At 42.6% G+C, this 17,778-nt stretch overlaps 1 protein-coding gene and 1 long non-coding RNA gene across 8 annotated transcripts in view; one reads left to right on the forward strand and one right to left on the reverse strand.

Annotated features, from left to right (window-relative positions):
* The window catches only part of ENOX2 (ecto-NOX disulfide-thiol exchanger 2), a 291,413-nt gene extending 282,766 nt beyond the window's left edge, over positions 1 to 8,647 (reverse strand). For 2 of the 7 annotated variants that reach the window (XM_044937251.2, XM_025276941.3), the window contains exons 1-2: positions 8,466 to 8,647; positions 6,829 to 6,877 (exon numbers count right to left, since the gene is read on the reverse strand). The gene's annotated coding sequence lies outside the window, so the exon portion shown is untranslated. Of the gene's footprint in view, positions 1 to 6,815; positions 6,878 to 8,465 lie in introns of those variants that run through there. The other 5 variants (XM_025276944.3, XM_025276946.3, XM_044937254.1 and 2 more) reach the window with 5 other exon arrangements.
* A 3-nt stretch (positions 8,648 to 8,650) lies between these two features.
* LOC123331973 lies at positions 8,651 to 16,308 on the forward strand. Its single transcript, XR_006548783.1, has 3 exons — positions 8,651 to 8,983; positions 12,607 to 13,016; positions 16,250 to 16,308. It is a non-coding gene; the product is annotated as an uncharacterized LOC123331973 (long non-coding RNA).
* The last annotated feature ends 1,470 nt before the right edge of the window (positions 16,309 to 17,778 follow it).

Raw genomic sequence — 17,778 nt, forward strand, 5'->3', positions numbered from 1 at the left:
GTGACAATATGAACACTGATATATTTTTGTAGAGAAAATCAGATATCTCATATTCACCTGATTGTGTGTCATTATGGTAATCCACTACATATGTCTAAGATCACTTAACAATGCAAGAATATAGTGCATGCATGAGCTGCATTCTGTAAATAGGATTAACAGTTGAATTCAACCAAGGTCTTCCCTGGGGACAGATTGCTGGAAAATACATCTACATGACATTTAGAAAAAATAAATTAACCAATGACACTGGCTCCCATGAGACACGTTGTTTCTTGTGCATTCAATTCTATCACAGTTTTCTGTAGCTCTTTGCTGACATCCCCATCCCAAAAGACATAGAATTTCAAAACAGAAAGAAAAACAGAGCAATTGGAGCTCTTCTGTCTCTCCTGCATGAAGTGTTGTATACACAAAGGAAGGATTTCTGTACATTAACACAATGTGAATAGTGATGTGAGATCATGTCAGTCTGGACTGTTCTTGTTATGCTGTGGTCACATATAACTTGCCCAAGGGAATGAAGCAAGTCTGGATGCATACTGACAAAGACTGGCAGGGGCCGCAGAAAAATGAAAGCTGTATTATGACAGAGGAGTTTGATTTTTTTCTGAAAAAAATGTTCTTTATTATGATTACTTTCTTACACTTCTATTTAATTAGTTTTACTCATCTGTAAATAGGGATAACTATTGTGTGTATTTAACGTTTTTACTCTGAGGATGAAATGAAACACTGCTAACTTGCCTGGCACACAATAGTTAACCCATACAATGAACACCAATATTTGGGTAGCATTAGCTAAACACCTATTAGGCATCAGGCACTGGCCTAAGTCTCCAAGAAAAGTAAGCTGTGACAGGAAAAAGTGACGCTGGAAACAAAAGCAGGGAACTGATTTTCAAAGGCTTTATAAAAAGTCTAAGAAATTTAGATTTTTATCTAGAGGACAATGGGCAGCCTTTGAACTATTTTATACAGAGCTGGATAGCTTTAGACTTGTGATTTAGAAACATCATTCATTCTGTCAGCATTGGTGGAGAAAGGATTAGAAGGGAGGAAGGCTGGAGGCAGTAGTAACTCTGGGTAGAAGTCATGCGTGTTACAGGGTAGGAGGGAGCAGTATGCCCCATACTAAGGCAATGGTAATAGCAGTGGACATGGAGAAAGCATTTTTAAATAACTTTTTAAAAATGTAAAAATATATTATTATAGAGGATTAGCAAAAATATGGAAAAGGCTAAAAATAGAACTCATGTAAACTTTCTATTTAAAGGAAAACTCCATTAATAATTTGTTATGTATTTCACATTCTGGGATTTTCCTATGTACACTGATTTGGGGGGTGAGCATACATGTGTGACGTGTGTGTGTGTGTGTGTGTGTGTGTGTGTGTGTGCAAACAGATCTATCAGCTTTATAATTTAAATTTTCTCTTAATATATCATAAACAACTTTCTACATCATTAAATATTCTTTGGGAACATCAATTTATATGGTTATTTAGTAATCCATAGATGTACCATCATAGATTTAATTCAAACCTCTAGTATTAGACATCTAAAAAGTAATTTTTTTTCTTTTTTTCCCGTCTTTCTTTTTTCTTTTTCTATTATAAACAATTCTGGGCTAGACATCCTGGGAGCTAAATTTTTAGAAACTTCACATTGATTTCCTCAGCATAGAGCCCTAGAAGTTGAGAGCTATGTTCCATTTGCAGATTTTTGATTGATATTGACACATTCTTTCCACAAAGGCTTGATCAAATTACAGCCCCACTAGTAGTGTCTATGAGGAGGAGGAGACCCCTTTCAGAGTGATTTCAAGGATGAAATCAACTGGATTTGGTGGGTAGAATGGAGGGGTGGATCCTTGGCAGAGTATCGGGGCAGGAGCAATGTGAACTCTGTTAAGAGGAGCAAAGCAATGGCCCGGCCTAAGGAACAGCAGGCTGGGTGGATAAATGTGAGGAAAAAAAAAAAAAAAAGATAAGGGAAACCACAGGAAAGTGGGAGAAAATGAAAAGAAAAAAGAAACCTCTAGTGAAGTTAGTAAGGAGAAAAGGAAAGATATTCCCATTTGAATGCAGAGTTCCAAAGAATAGCAAGGAGAGATAAGAAAGCCTTCCTCAGTGATAAATGCAAAGAAATAGAGGAAAACAACAGAATGGGAAAGATTAGAGATCTCTGCAAGAAAATTAAGAGATACCAAGGGAACATTTCATGCAAAGATGGGCTCGATAAAGGACAGAAATGGTATGGACCTAACAGAAGCAGAAGATATTACGAACAGGTGGCAAGAATACACAGGAGAACTGTACAAAAAAGATCTTCATGACCCAGATAATCTTGATGGTGTGAGCACTCACCTAGAGCCAAACATCCTGGAATGTGAAGTCAAGTGGGCCTTAGAAAGCATCACTATGAACAAAGATAGTGGAGGTGATGGAATTCCAGTTGAGCTATTTCAAATCCTAAAAGATGATGCTGTGAAAGTGTTGCACTCAATATGCCAGCAAATTTGGAAAACTCAGCAGTGGCCACAGGACTGGAAAAGGTCAGTTTTCATTCCAATCCCAAAGAAAGGCAATGCCAAAGAATGCTCAAACTACCTACCGCACAATTGCACTCATCTCACATGCTAGGAAAGTAATGCTCAAAATTCTCCAAGCCAGGCTTCAGCAATACATAAACCTTGAACTTCCAGATGTTCAAGCTGGTTTTAGAAAAGGCAGAGGAGCCAGAGATCAAATTGCCAACATCCGCTGGATCATGGAAAAAGCAAGAGAGTTCCAGAGAAACATCTACTTCTGCTTTATTGACTATGCCAAAGCCTTTGACTGTGTGGATCACAGTAAACTGTGGAAAATTCTGAAAGAGATGGGAATACCAGACCACCTGATCTGCCTCTTGAGAAACCTGTTGTCAGGAAGCAACAGTTAGAACTGGACATGGAACAACAGACTGGTTCCAAATAGGAAAAGGAGCACGTCAAGGCTGTATATTGTCACCCTGTTTATTTAACTTCTATGCAGAGTACATCATGAGAAACGCTGGGCTGGAAGAAGCACAAGCTGGAATCAAGATTGCTGGGAAAAATATCAGCAACCTCAGATATGCAGATGACACCACCCTTATGGCAGAAAGTGAAGAGGAACTAAAGGGCATCTTGATGAAAGTGAAAGAGGAGAGGGGAAAAGTTGGCTTAAAGCTCAACATGCAGAAAACTAAGATCATGGCATCTGGTCCCGTCACTTCATGGGAAATAGATGGGGAAACAGTGGAAATAGTGTCAGACTTTATTTTTTTGGGACTCCAAAATCACTGCAGATGGTGACTACAGCTACGAAATTAAAAGATGCTTACTCCTTGGAAGAAAAGTTATGACCAACCTAGATAGCATATTGAAAAGCAGAGATACTACTTTGCCAACAAAGATCCGTCTAGTCAAGGCTATGGTTTTTCCAGTGGTCATGTATGGATGTGAGAGTTGGACTGTGAAGAAGGCTGAGCGCTGAAGAATTGATGCTTTTGAACTGTGGTGTTGGAGAAGACTCTTGAGAGTCCCTTGGACTGCAAGGAGATACAACCAGTCCATTCTGAAGGAGATCAGCCCTGGGATTTCTTTGGAAGGAATGATGCTAAAGCTGAAACTCCAATACTTTGGCCACCTCATGCGAGGAGTTGACTTATTGGAAAAGACTCTGATGCTGGGAGGGATTGGGAGCAGGAGGAGAAGGGGACGACAGAGGATGAAATGGCTGGATGGCATCACCAACTCGATGCACATTAGTTTGGGTGAATTCCGGGAGTTGGTGATGGACAGGGAGGCCTGGCGTGCTGTGATTCATGGGGTCGCAAAGAGTTGGACACGACTGAGTGACTGAACTGAACTGAGTGAAGTTGTATACCCAAGTGACTGTAACTTACTACTTCATTCTGCAAAAGCAGCAAAGGCAGCAAACAGCTAATCTTTTTATGGTATTTGGCACTCTGTGGGACCAAGGTCCAGAGTTACATTCATGTAAATATGTTGATCCATTCTTCTCACCCAATCACCATTTATAACGTGTCTCCCATGCATCAAGTGGGCTTCCCTGGTGGCTCAAATGGTAAAGTGTCTGCCTGCAATGCAGGAGACCCAGTTCGATCCCTGGGTTGGGAAGATCCCCTGGAGAAGGCAATGGCAATCCACTCCAGCCCTCTTGCCTGGAAAATCCCATGGATGGAGGAGCCTGATAGGCTACAGTCCATGGAGTCACAAAGAGTCACAAAGAGTCGGACACGACTGATCGACTTCACTTCATGCACCGAGTAGTATTCTGGATGCTTTGGGTGTGGAGATACATAAGAGCTGGTCCCTGCCCTCAAGGAGCTCACAGTCTAGGGAAGAGACAGACACATCCACAGACCAGCACACTATGGTATAGTACAGGACAGAGAAGAGAGGTAAGTGCAGGGTCCTGTGAAAGCCACGCACCTACTACTGCTTCCTGTGTGCATGCATATGTGTGTGCATGTGTGTGTGGTGGAGGGAGGGGGAGTTACAGAATACGCTTCACAGGGGTGCTGATATTTGAGCTGAGTCTTGAAGGAGTTTCTCAGATGGCTAAGGATCACAGATCACACTCATACTCCTTGTATAACTCCTTGTATCTTGTAGCTTTCAAGGATACTCAGTAAGACAGTGAGGATGCTTATGTATAATCTAAACCCACTCATGACAACAGCCTCCGCTGTTACCTCCATGGATATATATGAACATAGCCTGATCTAGGCAATATATGCTCATTTTAGCATAAAAAGGATAATAGGCACATGGCCTACAGGCTTTTAAAATAGTTCAGATGACACTGATAAATGCGTGTGTGCGTGCTTAGTCGCTTCAGTCATGTCTGACTCTTTGTGACCCTGTGGACTATTGCCCATCAGGCTCCTCTCTCCATGGGATTCTTCAGGCAACATTACTGGAGTGTGTTGCCATTTCCTCCTCCAGGGGATCTTCCTGACCCAGGGATCGAACCCACGACTCTTATGTCTCCTGCACTGGCAGGTGGGTTCTTGAGCAGTAGCACCACCTTGGAAACTGATAAAATAATAATATTCAAACCTACAAGGTCCTACAGATTCTGCCTCTTAAGTGTCTCTCAACTCTGCTCCCTCCTCCCGTGTGTTGCTCCCTGGTCCTCACTGGCTCGCTTTGGAATAGACTGCCAGCCTCCTAACTGATCACGTCCCCTTCCAGCACATCCTAAAGCAAAAACCTGATCATGACATTCCTCATCTAAAACATTTTCATGTTTTTATTGCCAAAAAGCACTATGTTCCAAGTTTCAGTTATTGGAATATTACCTGTTCATTTTCCCATATACACACACCATGTATATGATTATTTACTTATTTCTTTTTAAATCAACATAAAACTGGTTACTTTCTATGTTCACTAAGCTATATCTTAAGTAACCTTAGATTTAATGATGTAATTTGGTTTTATTTTTTTATAAGCCACATCAGAATATATAAAATTTTTAAATGTTTGTGGGAGTACAACATAACTACCAGTGGTAGATGCCCTACATTTTGAGAAACATAGGCCTATGTGAGCACATCCAAACTTCTCATCATTGAGTTCAGAGTTCTTCACAAATGAGCCCTGGCCTATCTTTCCAGACTCTTCTACCATTATACCTTCCTTTCCCGAAACAATCTGCACCCCAGCCAAGGTGAATCCCTCATTATTGGACACACCTTTGCTCTTGTAAAAATCCCATATCTTTCACAGACTGCTCTCTCTATCTGCAAGGCCTCCCCTGTACTCTTCCTTACCTGGTAAATTCCTTACCTTTCAAGACCTATCTGACAAGTCACCTCCTCACAGAAGCCTTCTTCCTGACTCTCCCTGACAGTCACACCTTCCTTCATCCTCCAGTAGCACTTTGCACCTATCTCTGTTATACTACATACTATATTATCTCAGAATGACGGGTCTCTGTCTCCCCAACTAAACCTAGAGAGCTCACACGTCATACTCTGTTGCATCTCCAATGCTTCATGTGGGGCAAAGGTCATGGAGGAGACCCAGTGCCCCAGAAGGTCACTTAAAGCCTAAAATATAATAAAAGGCAAAATTCTGTCCAGGCCCAAATAGCTTAGAGGTATGACAAGTTTTATAAAGAGAAGCATCTAAATCAGAGATAGTAATACTGACTACAGTTTTCGAAGACACAATTAGCCACACTGCAGTAGCGGTTAAGCTAACTTGGTTTTGGCAGCTACTTTACGGCAGATACATACTGACAGAGAAGCTAAAAGCAAATCACTTGTGTTTTTGCCAAGATGATCGAATGTATCTCACAATAACCTCTCCTTACCACAAATGGAGTCAAGAACAAAAGTGAACATTGGGACGAGCAAACCATCATGGACAGACTATGGGCTCTGGAGTCAGAAATCTGACTTCCGAACCCCAACTCCTTATAAACGATGTGACTTTAGGCGGTTGCTTAAGTTCTTGACATATTAGTTTCTTCTAGAAAAATTGTACCTACATCATAAGGCTCTTAATATTATGCAACAAAGTGCTTATGATAGTGCCTGGAACATTCATGGGCTCAATAAATAGCAATCACTATTGTCTGCCCAATGAATTGACTACAATTCAGGTAATATGATGCACAAGGACAGCAAATGCATTTCTTAAGAAAATAAATTTACATCACCAGGCTTCAAAATGACAACTATAGAGTGTAGCTAAGAATAGCCACAAACCAAACAGGCTATAAGATAAAATTCTTCTTGGTTTTAAATTAAACTCACACCTGGAACATACCACCACACTTCTTTGTGTTCTCCAAGAATTGATCTCAAATCAGGTTCCCCTAGGATGAAAAAACAAAAATCACCCAATCTTAATTTTTTGCTCTCAGTTTTATTTGATACAGAATAATATCCAAACTACGAGGATTTTTTAAAGTAGCCTATGATCCCAAGCTTTTCAACACTATTTCTTTCCCAATCTATCCCTGCTGACACATTTTACTTGATTCAGGGAACCTCACCTGTTATATCTGGAGAAGGCAATGGCACCCCACTCCAGTACTCTTGCCTGGCAAATCCCATGGACGGAGGAGCCTGGAAGGCTGCAGTCCATGGGGTCGCTGAGGGTCGGATACGACTGAGCGACTTCACTTTCACTTTCATACATTGGAGAAGGAAATGGCAACCCACTCCAGTGTTCTTGCCTGGAGAATCGCAGGGACGGGGGAGCCTGGTGGGCTGCCGTCTCTGGGGTTGCACAGAGTTGGATACAACAGAAGCGACTTAGCAGCAGCAGCACCTGTTATATCTACCTCTTCTATCCTTCCCCAATTCCAACTCCAGTATCAGGAAGCAGTTTCTCTCTCCTCTTAGCCCATTTCAAGTCCCCTTTACTCTTTTGGAGCCCAAATTAAAATTCATCTCCTTCCTAATGCCGACAAGGATTGGTCTGGAAGCAGATGAATTTCAAGCCTTCAGCTCTTCCACCCTTAGGCTAGACTTCCCATGGATCAACCTTCCCACCTCATCAGTATCCCCTTCCACTACCTCCTCAGCACTTTTTGCACGCATTTTTAATAAAATAATACAGTGTCGTTTTGCACAGTCTACTTTATTCCGTAGTTGGTGCCCCCCCTAAATATTTGTCAACATCAACGCTTGCTGGAAAGCCCTAGAGTGCTCTTTTTTAAAATAAATAAATAAATCTAACTTGCCTTTTATTCTCATTAGAACACTGCACTGAACCTTAAACACCTATTTCTCAAAAGCGAGATTCCTTCCCTCATCGGCTGCCCATCCCTTCCGAAAACTGAGGGGAAACCCTTTCCGCGACAAAGACCCGGTCAGGCAAGGGACAAGCGGTTGGAGGGCCAATAAAGAGATGGCGACGATCATGATCTCACCATCAGAAGTAGAAACTGAAAAGTTGACAAAAAGTCACTCCCAGGGCGTGGCAAGGAACTCCCATTCCCCAAAGGGAAAGGGGTGTGCGTGCGTGAGGGAGGTGTGTGCCCAAACCCTAAGTGCGAATGGAAAGAAGAGAGGAAAAAGAGATCGCCCAACTCCTGCAAGCAGTAAGCAGAGTCCAGACGCCGCCGAGGAAAGACCCTGGTGTAGAACCCTAACTTCAGACGTCTGAGGAGGCACAAGGCCGGGGTGGGGGACACGGGATGGCGTTGTAGAGGAAAAAGATAGAGGGCAGAGTTAAGGAAAACGAGAAAAGTGAGTACGCTCTCGAGGCTCCAGAGGAACGCGCGCGGAGACCTCAGAAGCCCACCGCGACTCCCTGCCCAAAGATTCCTCCCGCTCGGAGGCGGAACTGGGTGGAGTCAGGGCTGAAGCCCGCGGACCCGGAAGCACCATCCTCCCTAGGCCCCCTCAGTCCCACAGTCCCCAGCCTCAGCGGCTCAGGCTTTCTGCCTCTCTGACCTCCAGCTCCCCGGCTACCGAAGCGCGACTCCTTATAGAGCCGCGGAAAATCGGGAGGTGCCGCAGCTTCCGAGCAGGCAGTGCCCTTGCGGCGCACGGCGCCAGGCGCCAGTCTTCTGAACTCCCCGCCTGGCGCTGCCGGCTTAGGCCCGGCTCCCAGGCCCAGGTTGGACTCTCACCCACGCTGCAGCCGCTGAGGTGTCTCCTATTGGCTACTGGTCACCCGGGGAGCCGCAGGCCCGAGCCCATGTCCTCCTGGGAAATGTAGTTTGAGGTCGTTGGAGGCTGTTCTTCCTGGTGGAGGGGGTGGAATCCAATACTGACATTGGCGGAGAGACTCTAGTGAAGACAGGATTGTGGGAGATGAAGTCGAGACCGTTCTTTTTATGTACCCAGAGTTCCTCCCCTCCGCCAGCCCCCTCCCCTGGTTCCTATTGTCCCCAGAGTTTCGGGTTGAGGACAGTGTTCTGGATGTTGTAGTTTGAAATGTGCTGTCTTACAGAATCGCCCTTCTTGGGGTATGCGGTTGTGCTTGTGGGTCAGCTAAAGGTTCTAGATTGATTTTACTGTTCGTTGAGCTCCTGGCATGCGGGGGGGGGGGGGGGGGCGGGGGGGGTTGCAAACACGTCATCGCAGTTTGAAATTCTCATTTTTTTTTTAAATTTTATTTTATTTAACTTTACAATATTGTATTGGTTTTGCCATATATCAAAATGATTCAGTGGATTTTTGCAAAATGTTATTTATACTCTGATAAGCTAAGGATTTTGACTCGTCCTTTAAAATTGTCAAAATGTGTTCTGTGTGAACCATCATTAGTATCACTTTAAAGTTTCTGGAAATGTGTATTTGTTTCTAATTGGGAGCCATATTTTTTCCCTTGGAAATGGTGTCACAACAGGCATAGAAATGTGACTTGTGTTATCGAGTCCAAGCTTTCTCTACTACCTGCTGGACGGGCTGATGAATCAGAGATGAGGTGTTGAAGCAAGGAATAAGACTGTATTTGGAGAGTTGGCTGACCAAGGAGATGGCAGAGTAATGTCTCAAATAACCATATTATCTGGGTCTGGATGCCAGGTTCTGTTTTAGAACAGAGCTGGGGGAAGTGAGGAGACAAAGTAAAAAGGCTTTTAATTTTGCAAATATCTCCTAGAATGGCAAGCCTCAGGCAGGGAATTGGTTAATTTCTTCCTTCCTGCCATCTACAGGTGGACAGGGTTCTGAACAAAGGCACTTTAGTAACAGTTAGGCAGAGGGGCAGGATTCTCTGAGATAGGCCATTATGTATGATTATGATAACAAAAGCAACCAAAATCAAGTCAAAGAAATACTTCCAACATGCAGTCAGAATTGGCTTTTTCCTGCAATAATTGAAGCTAAGCAAGAGTGCTGGTTCAGTTCAGTTCAGTCGCTAAGTCGTGTCCGACTCTTTGCGACCCCATGAATTGCAGCACGCCAGGCCTCCCTGTCCATCACCAACTCCCGGAGTTCACCCAGACTCATGTCCATCGAGTCAGTGATGCCATCCAGCCATCTCATCCTCTGTCGTCCCCTTCTCCTCCTGCCCCCAATCCCTCCCAGCATCAGAGTCTTTTCCAATAAGTCAACTCTTCGCATGAGGTGGTCAAAGTACTGCAGTTTCAGCTTTAGCATCATTCCTTCCAAAGAAATCCCAGGACTGATCTCCTTCAGAATGGACTGGTTGGATCTCCTTGCAGTCCAAGGGACTGACAAGAGTCTCCTCCAACACCACAGTTCAAAAGCATCAATTCTTCAGCGCTCAGCCTTCTTCACAGTCCAACTCTCACATCCATACATGACCACAGGAAAAACCATAGCCTTGACTAGAAAAACCTTTGTTGGCAAAGTAATGTCTCTGCTTTTGAATGTGCTATCTAGGTTGGTCATAACTTTTCTTCCAAGGAGTAAGCGTCTTTTAATTTCATGGCTGCAGTCACCATATGCAGTGATTTTGGAGCCCAGAAAAATAAAGTCTGACACTATTTCCACGGTTTCCCCATCTATTTCCCATGAAGTGATGGGACCAGATGCCATGATGTTCGTTTTCTGAATGTTGAGCTTTAAGCCAACTTTTTCACTCACCACTTTGACTTTCATCAAGAGGCTTTTGAGTTCCTCTTCACTTTCTGCCATAAGGGTGGTGTCATCTGCATATCTGAGGTTATTGATATTTCTCCCAGCAATCTTGATTCCAGCTTGTGCTTGTTCCAGCCCAGCGTTTCTCATGATGTACTCTGCACATAAGTTAAATAAGCAGGGTGACAATATACAGCCTTGACGTACTCCTTTTCCTATTTGGAACCAGTCTGTTGTTCCATGTCCAGTTCTAACTGTTGCTTCCTGACCTGCATACAGATTTCTCAAGAGGCAGATCAGGTGGTCTGGTATTCCCATCTCTTTCAGAATTTTCCACAGTTTATTGTGATCCACACAGTCAAAGGCTTTGGCATAGTCAATAAAGCAGAAATAGATGTTTTTCTGGAGCTCTCTTGCCTTTTCGATGATCCAGCGGATGTTGGATATTTGATCTCTGGTTCCTCTGCCTTTTCTAAAGCCAGCTTGAACATCAGGAAGTTCACGGTTCACATATTGCTGAAACCTGGCTTGGAGAACTTTGAGCATTACTTTACTAGCGTGTGAGATGAGTGCAATTGTGCGGTAGTTTGTGCATTCTTTGGCATTGCCTTTCTTTGGGATTGGAATGAAAACTGACCTTTTCCAGTCCTGTGGCCACTGCTGAGTTTTCCAAATTTGCTGGCATATTGAGTGCAACACTTTCACAGCATCATCTTTCAGGATTTGAAATAGCTCAACTGGAATTCCATCACCTCCTCTAGCTTTGTTCGTAGTGATGCTTTCTAAGGCCCACTTGACTTCGATTGTCATTTCCTTCTCCAGGGGATCTTCCTGACCCAGGAGTCGAACCCTGGTCTCCGGCATTGCAGGCAGATGCTTTACCATCTGAGCCATTAATGACCTCAAAGCCAGCCATAAGACACCTGTTTAACCTATAATGAAGTCATGCTGTGAAGAACAGAGGCCACATCCATCGGTGTAATGCAACAGTTTAGAGCAAATATACAACTTGAATAATAAAAAATAACTGTATATTTCTTTACGAAATTATCTTTTTACTAAAAAAAAAAAAAAAAGGCTAAAGGAGGTAGATAAAGGAATACAAGGGGAAACCTAAACACTTTCAAGTGATTAAAAGGTTGGAGAAAATGGTTTCAGTCAGTCAGTTCAGTTCAGTCGCTCAGTCGTGTCCGACTCTTTGCGACCCCATGGACTGCAGCATGCCAGGCCTCCCTATCCATCACCAACTCCCTGAGTTTAGTCAAACTCATGTCCGTTGAGTCGATGATGCCATCCAACCATCTCATCCTCTGTTGTCCCCTTCTCTTCCTGCTTTCGATCTTTTCCAGCATCATGGTCTTTTCCAATGAGTCAGTTCTTCATATCAGGTGGCCAAAGTATCAACATCATTCCTTCCAATAAATATTCAGGACTGGTTTCCTTTAGGATGGACTGGTTGGATCTCCTTGCAGTCCAAGGGACGCGCAAGAGTCTTCTCCAACACCACAGTTCAAAAGCATCAATTCTCTGGCACTCAGCTTTCTTTATAGTCCAACTCTCACATCCATTCATGACTACTGGAAAAACCATAGCTGAGGCTAGATGGACCTTTATTGGCAAAGTAATGTCTCTGCTTTTTAATATGCTGTCTAGGTTGGTCATAACTTTTCTTCCAAGGAGTAAGCATCTTTTAATTTCATGGCTGCAGTCACCATATGCAGTGATTTTGGAGCCCCCCCCCCCCAAAAAAAAAAAAATTCTTCTAGAAAATAAAGAATTTTCTAGAAGAATTTGTGGAAAATTCTTTAAGAGAGGGGAATACCAGACCACCTGACCTGCCTCTTGAGAAATCTGTATGCAGGTCAGGAAGCAACAGTTAGAACTGGACATGGAACAGACTGGTTCCAAATAGGAAAAGGAGTACGTCAAGGCTGTATATTGTCACCCTGCTTATTTAACTTATATGCAGAGTACATCAGAAGAAAATGGCCTATTAGGACTAATTTCACTCCTCACTTTTGACTTCTGCTTTCTTTGTTAGAGATGAATCCTTGTAGCTGAATGGATCATTAGGATTGGGTTACTACAATTTCACTGATGACAACTTTTTGACTCACAAATGAAACGAAAGCAAAGAAAGAGGAATTGCATTTTGCTCAGATACTTGCCTAAAATTTTTTAAAGTGACATGAAGAAAGAAGATGATTTAATAGACTCAAAAATGTATTCAGCAAACTGCTTTGTGCAAGGCCCTGGACTGGCCCAATTGCTACAGAATTGGAAAATAGTCCTTCCTCTGAAGTACCTCATGATCTAAGAAGAGAGATAGACTATACAATGTACAGAGTACTCTAAAAGGTTCTAGATAGGGTTCTGTAGGACCATAGAAGAGGAAGAACTCATTCCATTTCTGGAGAAAGCAATGCTTGAATGATGAGCCTTGGAGAACCGGTAAGATATTTGTCAGCTTTGGGGCAAGGAGGTTAATCATACACAGGAATAAGGATGTGAGAGAGTGCAAAAAACAACAAAAAATTTTGATACTGCGGGAACTAGATGGGGCAGTAATAGAGGGCCATTCTAATGAGTTCACAATATAACCTGAAAGCACTAAAGAACCATCAAAGGATTTTAAGCAAGGAAAATGATATGATCAGTTGGATTTGGTGATAATTTGAACATGAAATTTCAAGAATTTGAGAAGGAAATGGCAATCCACTCCAGTATTCTTGCCTGGAGAATCCTGTGGACAGAGGAGCTTGGTGGGCTGCTGTCCATAGGGTCACATAGAGTCGGACACGACTGAAGTTACTTAGCATGCATGCATGAATATGAAAAGGGAGGAAAAGGAAGGCATCCATTATGACTCTCAGGTTCTGATGTGAAAGAGTGAACCTACCATTCATTGAGATTAGGGACCCCAGAAAGAGTTGCAAGTTTTGTGGGGTATAGGACATTTAAAAATTTGAGGAATCTCTGGAATATTTGTGTAGAGATGCCTCATAGGCTCTAAGGAAATGTAGATCTGAAGTGCAGGAGAGAGGTCTGAGTTAGAACTAGACATTTGGGAGACATCAATAATAGATGGTAATTAAATACATAAATATGAATTGAATTTTACGGAATGCTTAGAATGGTAATTTTAAAAGGACAAAGATTAAGTATGACTGCTACTCCTAAGTCACTCCAGTCGTGTCCGACTCTGTGCGACCCCATAGACGGCAGCCCACCAGGCTCCCCAGTCCCTGGGATTCTCCAGGCAAGAACACTGAAGTGGGTTGCCATTTCCTTCTCCAATGCATGAAAGTGAAAAGTGAAAGTGAAGTCACTCAGTCGTGTCTGACCCTCAGCAACCCCATGGACTGCAGCCTTCCAGGCTCCTCCGTCCATGGGATTTTCCAGTAAGAGTACTGGAGTGGGTTGCCATTGCCTTCTCCAAGATTAAGTATGGAACCCTAGAAAATAACCATATTCAAGTAGTAGGTAGAGAAAGATGTGCCTTCAAAAGAAGCTGAGAAGGAATGGCCTGATAGTTGAACCAACAGAAAACAAAGTAGAAGCACTGGAATATTGTACAGAGAGGTTAAATAAAAGGACAGAAGAGTAACAAGGAACTATTCATTCATCCATTCAACAAATATTTATTGAATACCTACAACATTCCAGGTACAATTCTAGATGTTGGGAATAGAGGAATGGGGGTGGGGGCAAAACCCAGACCATATCCCTTCCCTTTGGAACTTACATTCTAATAGGGGGAAACTATCAATAAATAAGATTAATAATTAAAATAAATAGCAGTGAAATTCCCTGGCAGTCCAGTAGTTAAGACTCTGCACTTCTGAACTCTCATTGCTGGGGCCCCAGGTACAATCCCTGGTCAGGGAACTAAGATCCTACAAGCTAAAGGGTGCAGCCAAAAAAAAAAAAAAAGTAGTGACAGTTAATATTTCTACAATGCTAATTGTAATGTGTGTGTATGTGTGTTTACACATACAAAGGTGGGACTCTTCTTGACCTGTTGTTCATAGAATGTATGCTTGAAAATGTACCTAGGAAAGAATGCTTGGGTATAGAAAGTGAAAGTGAAGTCACTCAGTCGTGTCCAACTCTTTGTGACCCCATGGACTATAGCCTACCAGGCTCCTTGGTCCATGGAATTTTCCAGGCAAGAGTACTGGAGTGGGTTGCCATTTCCTTCTCCAGGGGATCTTCCCAACCCAGGAATTGAACCCGGGGTTCCAGCATTGCAGGCTTTACCATCTGAGCCACCAGGGAAGATGGTAAAGGATCTGCCTGCAATGCGGGAGACCCAGCTTTGATCCTTGGGTGGGAGATCCCCTGAAGAAGGGAATGGCAATCCACTCCACTATTCTTGCCTGAATTCATTGGACAGAGGAGCCTGGTGGGTTACAGTGCATAGGGTTGCAAAGAGTTGGACACAACTGAGTGACTAACATACACACACACAGAAGAAGACGAATTTGTGAAATAGTGACCCTTTGGAAATCAGTCTGGCTGGATTTATAGATCAATTGGTAGGCCAAGGTTAAGGCTTAAGAGCCAGTGTACAGTTGAAGTCATGGCCAGGGTTCAGGTTTATAATGTGGAATGTGTTTGGCTTCAATCTTCGGCTTAGGTGAAGGCTTACTTGATCTGTTGCTGTCTTAACGAGTCAGTGTGGATCCATGGTTAGAGGACCATGGAAGCAAGTTTAGGACTCAGCCTGTTATCAGTGTTAGGCTCCAGTGTTAAAGCCATGGTTCTATCTGTGACAAAGATCAGAACGTATTTCTGACTGGCATGAAAGCTCACTGTGAGGCTCCTTAGTCCAGTGTGGCCTGGATTATACTCATTGTGAAGACAAGGTACACTATTTGGGTCCAAATTTTAGCCAGTATTAGGGTGTAGTTTATATAAGAGAGGCCTTATTCTAAGATTAGTATTAGGGCTCAGCCTGTGGCTTAACCTTAGACAGATCACAGCCACGGTTAGGGCTCAGCTCAAGGTTTCACTTTAGTTTTTAGTCAGTATTGGAATCACTGTTATTTCTAGGTTTGGAAATCGGTAAAGGCCATATCATAGCTCTGTCAGGGGTTACGGTTCCTGTCAATTGTATTGCCTGGGGAAGAGCTAATAAGAATTTGAACAGGATTTATGTTCAGTCTTTCATCAGGTAAAGCTCCAATTAGAGTTTAGTTTTGGCCCAGCTTTAGGCCTCAGTCTGTGGCCGTTGTTAATACACAGGCAGTGTCTTAGTTTTATACTATCTGTTGCCATGTTAGGATATTAACTTTGATGAGCCCTAGTTTTGTCTCAGACCAAAGTGAGCATTTCGTCTATGGACAGTATTAGAGTATAGTTTGTGGCCAGATGTCAACTATGAATGTGAGCAGGATTGGGGGTGCATATTTGGCCAGAGTAGTTCAAGGTGCAGTTTCTGACTTTAGCCAGTGTCAAGGTTCTGTCTTTACTCATGTTGGAATGGTCTGTGGCACTAAGTAGTGGTCAGTGTTGTACCTCATTCTGCAGCCTGAGCCTGGTTCAGTAGGTGACTTGCGTTAGCATTTCAATTTGGCCTGTGTCAGAGTTCATCTTTCAGTGTCATATCCTTTTGCCTTTTCGTGCTGTTCATGGGGTTCTCAAGGCAAGACTACTAAGTGGTTTGCCATTCCCTTTTCCAGCCATCTGATACGAAGAGCTGACTCACTGGAAAAGACCCTGATGCTGGGAAAGATTGAAGGCAGAAGGAGAAGGGGACGACAGAGGATGAGATGGCTGGATGGCATCACGGACTCGATGGACATGAGTTTGAGCAAGCTCCGGGAGTTGGTGATGGACAGGGAAGTCTGGCGTGCTGTGGTCCACGGGGTCACAAAGAGTCGGACACGACTGAGTGACTGAACTGAACTGAACTGTGTCAGAGTTGATTCTGCTGGTAATCGTCCCATTTTGACTTTGTGTAGAGTTTCTGTTCACTGAGTGCTGAGTGTTAATGTTATCTATTAACATTCTCGTTTATATAATTCCAGTGATGTTCCATACATGATAACTTATTTTTGCTTATTTAAACACTTGAAGGAAGCTTATAATTATTAGTAGCTGGATTGAATGTTGAGACAGTAATTTGTCAAAGATTTTTGGATAACAGAGAGCTCCTGCTGTGGCACTTATTAATAATTGGTTAACCCCAAACCTTGAAAGCACACCTTTCCTTTATCATTATCAAAAGATAGACTAGACGCTAACAGTACTTTTCTCAGGTGCTTTTTCATCAGTGAGACATAAAAAGGAATATGCTTTGACTTATGGAAAAATGTATTTTCCTGATTATAGGGACAAAAATCGTGGGCAATGTCCTTCTGTTTCTTTTGAAAAAGCTTTATTTATGCATAACTGATATACAAAAATTCCATGCATTTAGCGTATACATTTTGATGAGTTTGGACACATGCATATAGCCATGACACCATCACCATAATCAAGGCACTGAATGTATATATCACCTCCAAAAATCTCCTTCTCTTCTCTTGTGGATTTTCTTTTTTTTGGAGTGGTAAGAACATTTAACATGAAATCTATCCTCTTAACATATCTTAAAGTGCACAATACTGTCTTTGTAACGATAGGCACTATGTTGTAAACAAGTCTAGAACTTACTCATCTTGTAAAATGAAAACCTTATACTCACTGAGCACCAGCTCCCCATTTCCTCCTCTCCCCAGCCCCTGGCAGCCACCATTCTTTTCTCTGCTTGTATGAGTTTGGCTATTTTAGTTATCTCATAAAAGTGGAGTTATGAATATTTGTCCACCTATATTTGCCCTTTTCCACTTTGTATAATGTCTTCTATGTTCATCTATGTTGTCACAAATGGTAAGATTTCCTTCTTTTTAAGGCTGAATAATATTTTACATATATAAATATATCACATCACACACACACAATGCCAGTGACATGTCTATTTTTAATTTTTGGCAGAACCTCCATACTTTTTTCCATGGTGACTGCACCATTCTCTATTTCTACCAACAGTGTATGAAAATTCCAATTTCTCCACATCCTCACTAATACTTTATTTTATGTATTTATTTTTTTAATTTAAATTTATTTATTTTAATTGGAGGCTAATTACTTTACAATATTGTGTTGGTTTTGCCATACATCAACATGAATCCTCCATGGGTGTACACGTGTTCCCCATCCTGAACCC

Source organism: Bubalus bubalis, chromosome X (assembly GCF_019923935.1).
Source record: "Bubalus bubalis isolate 160015118507 breed Murrah chromosome X, NDDB_SH_1, whole genome shotgun sequence".
In the NCBI taxonomy this organism is placed as follows: domain Eukaryota; kingdom Metazoa; phylum Chordata; class Mammalia; order Artiodactyla; family Bovidae; genus Bubalus; species Bubalus bubalis.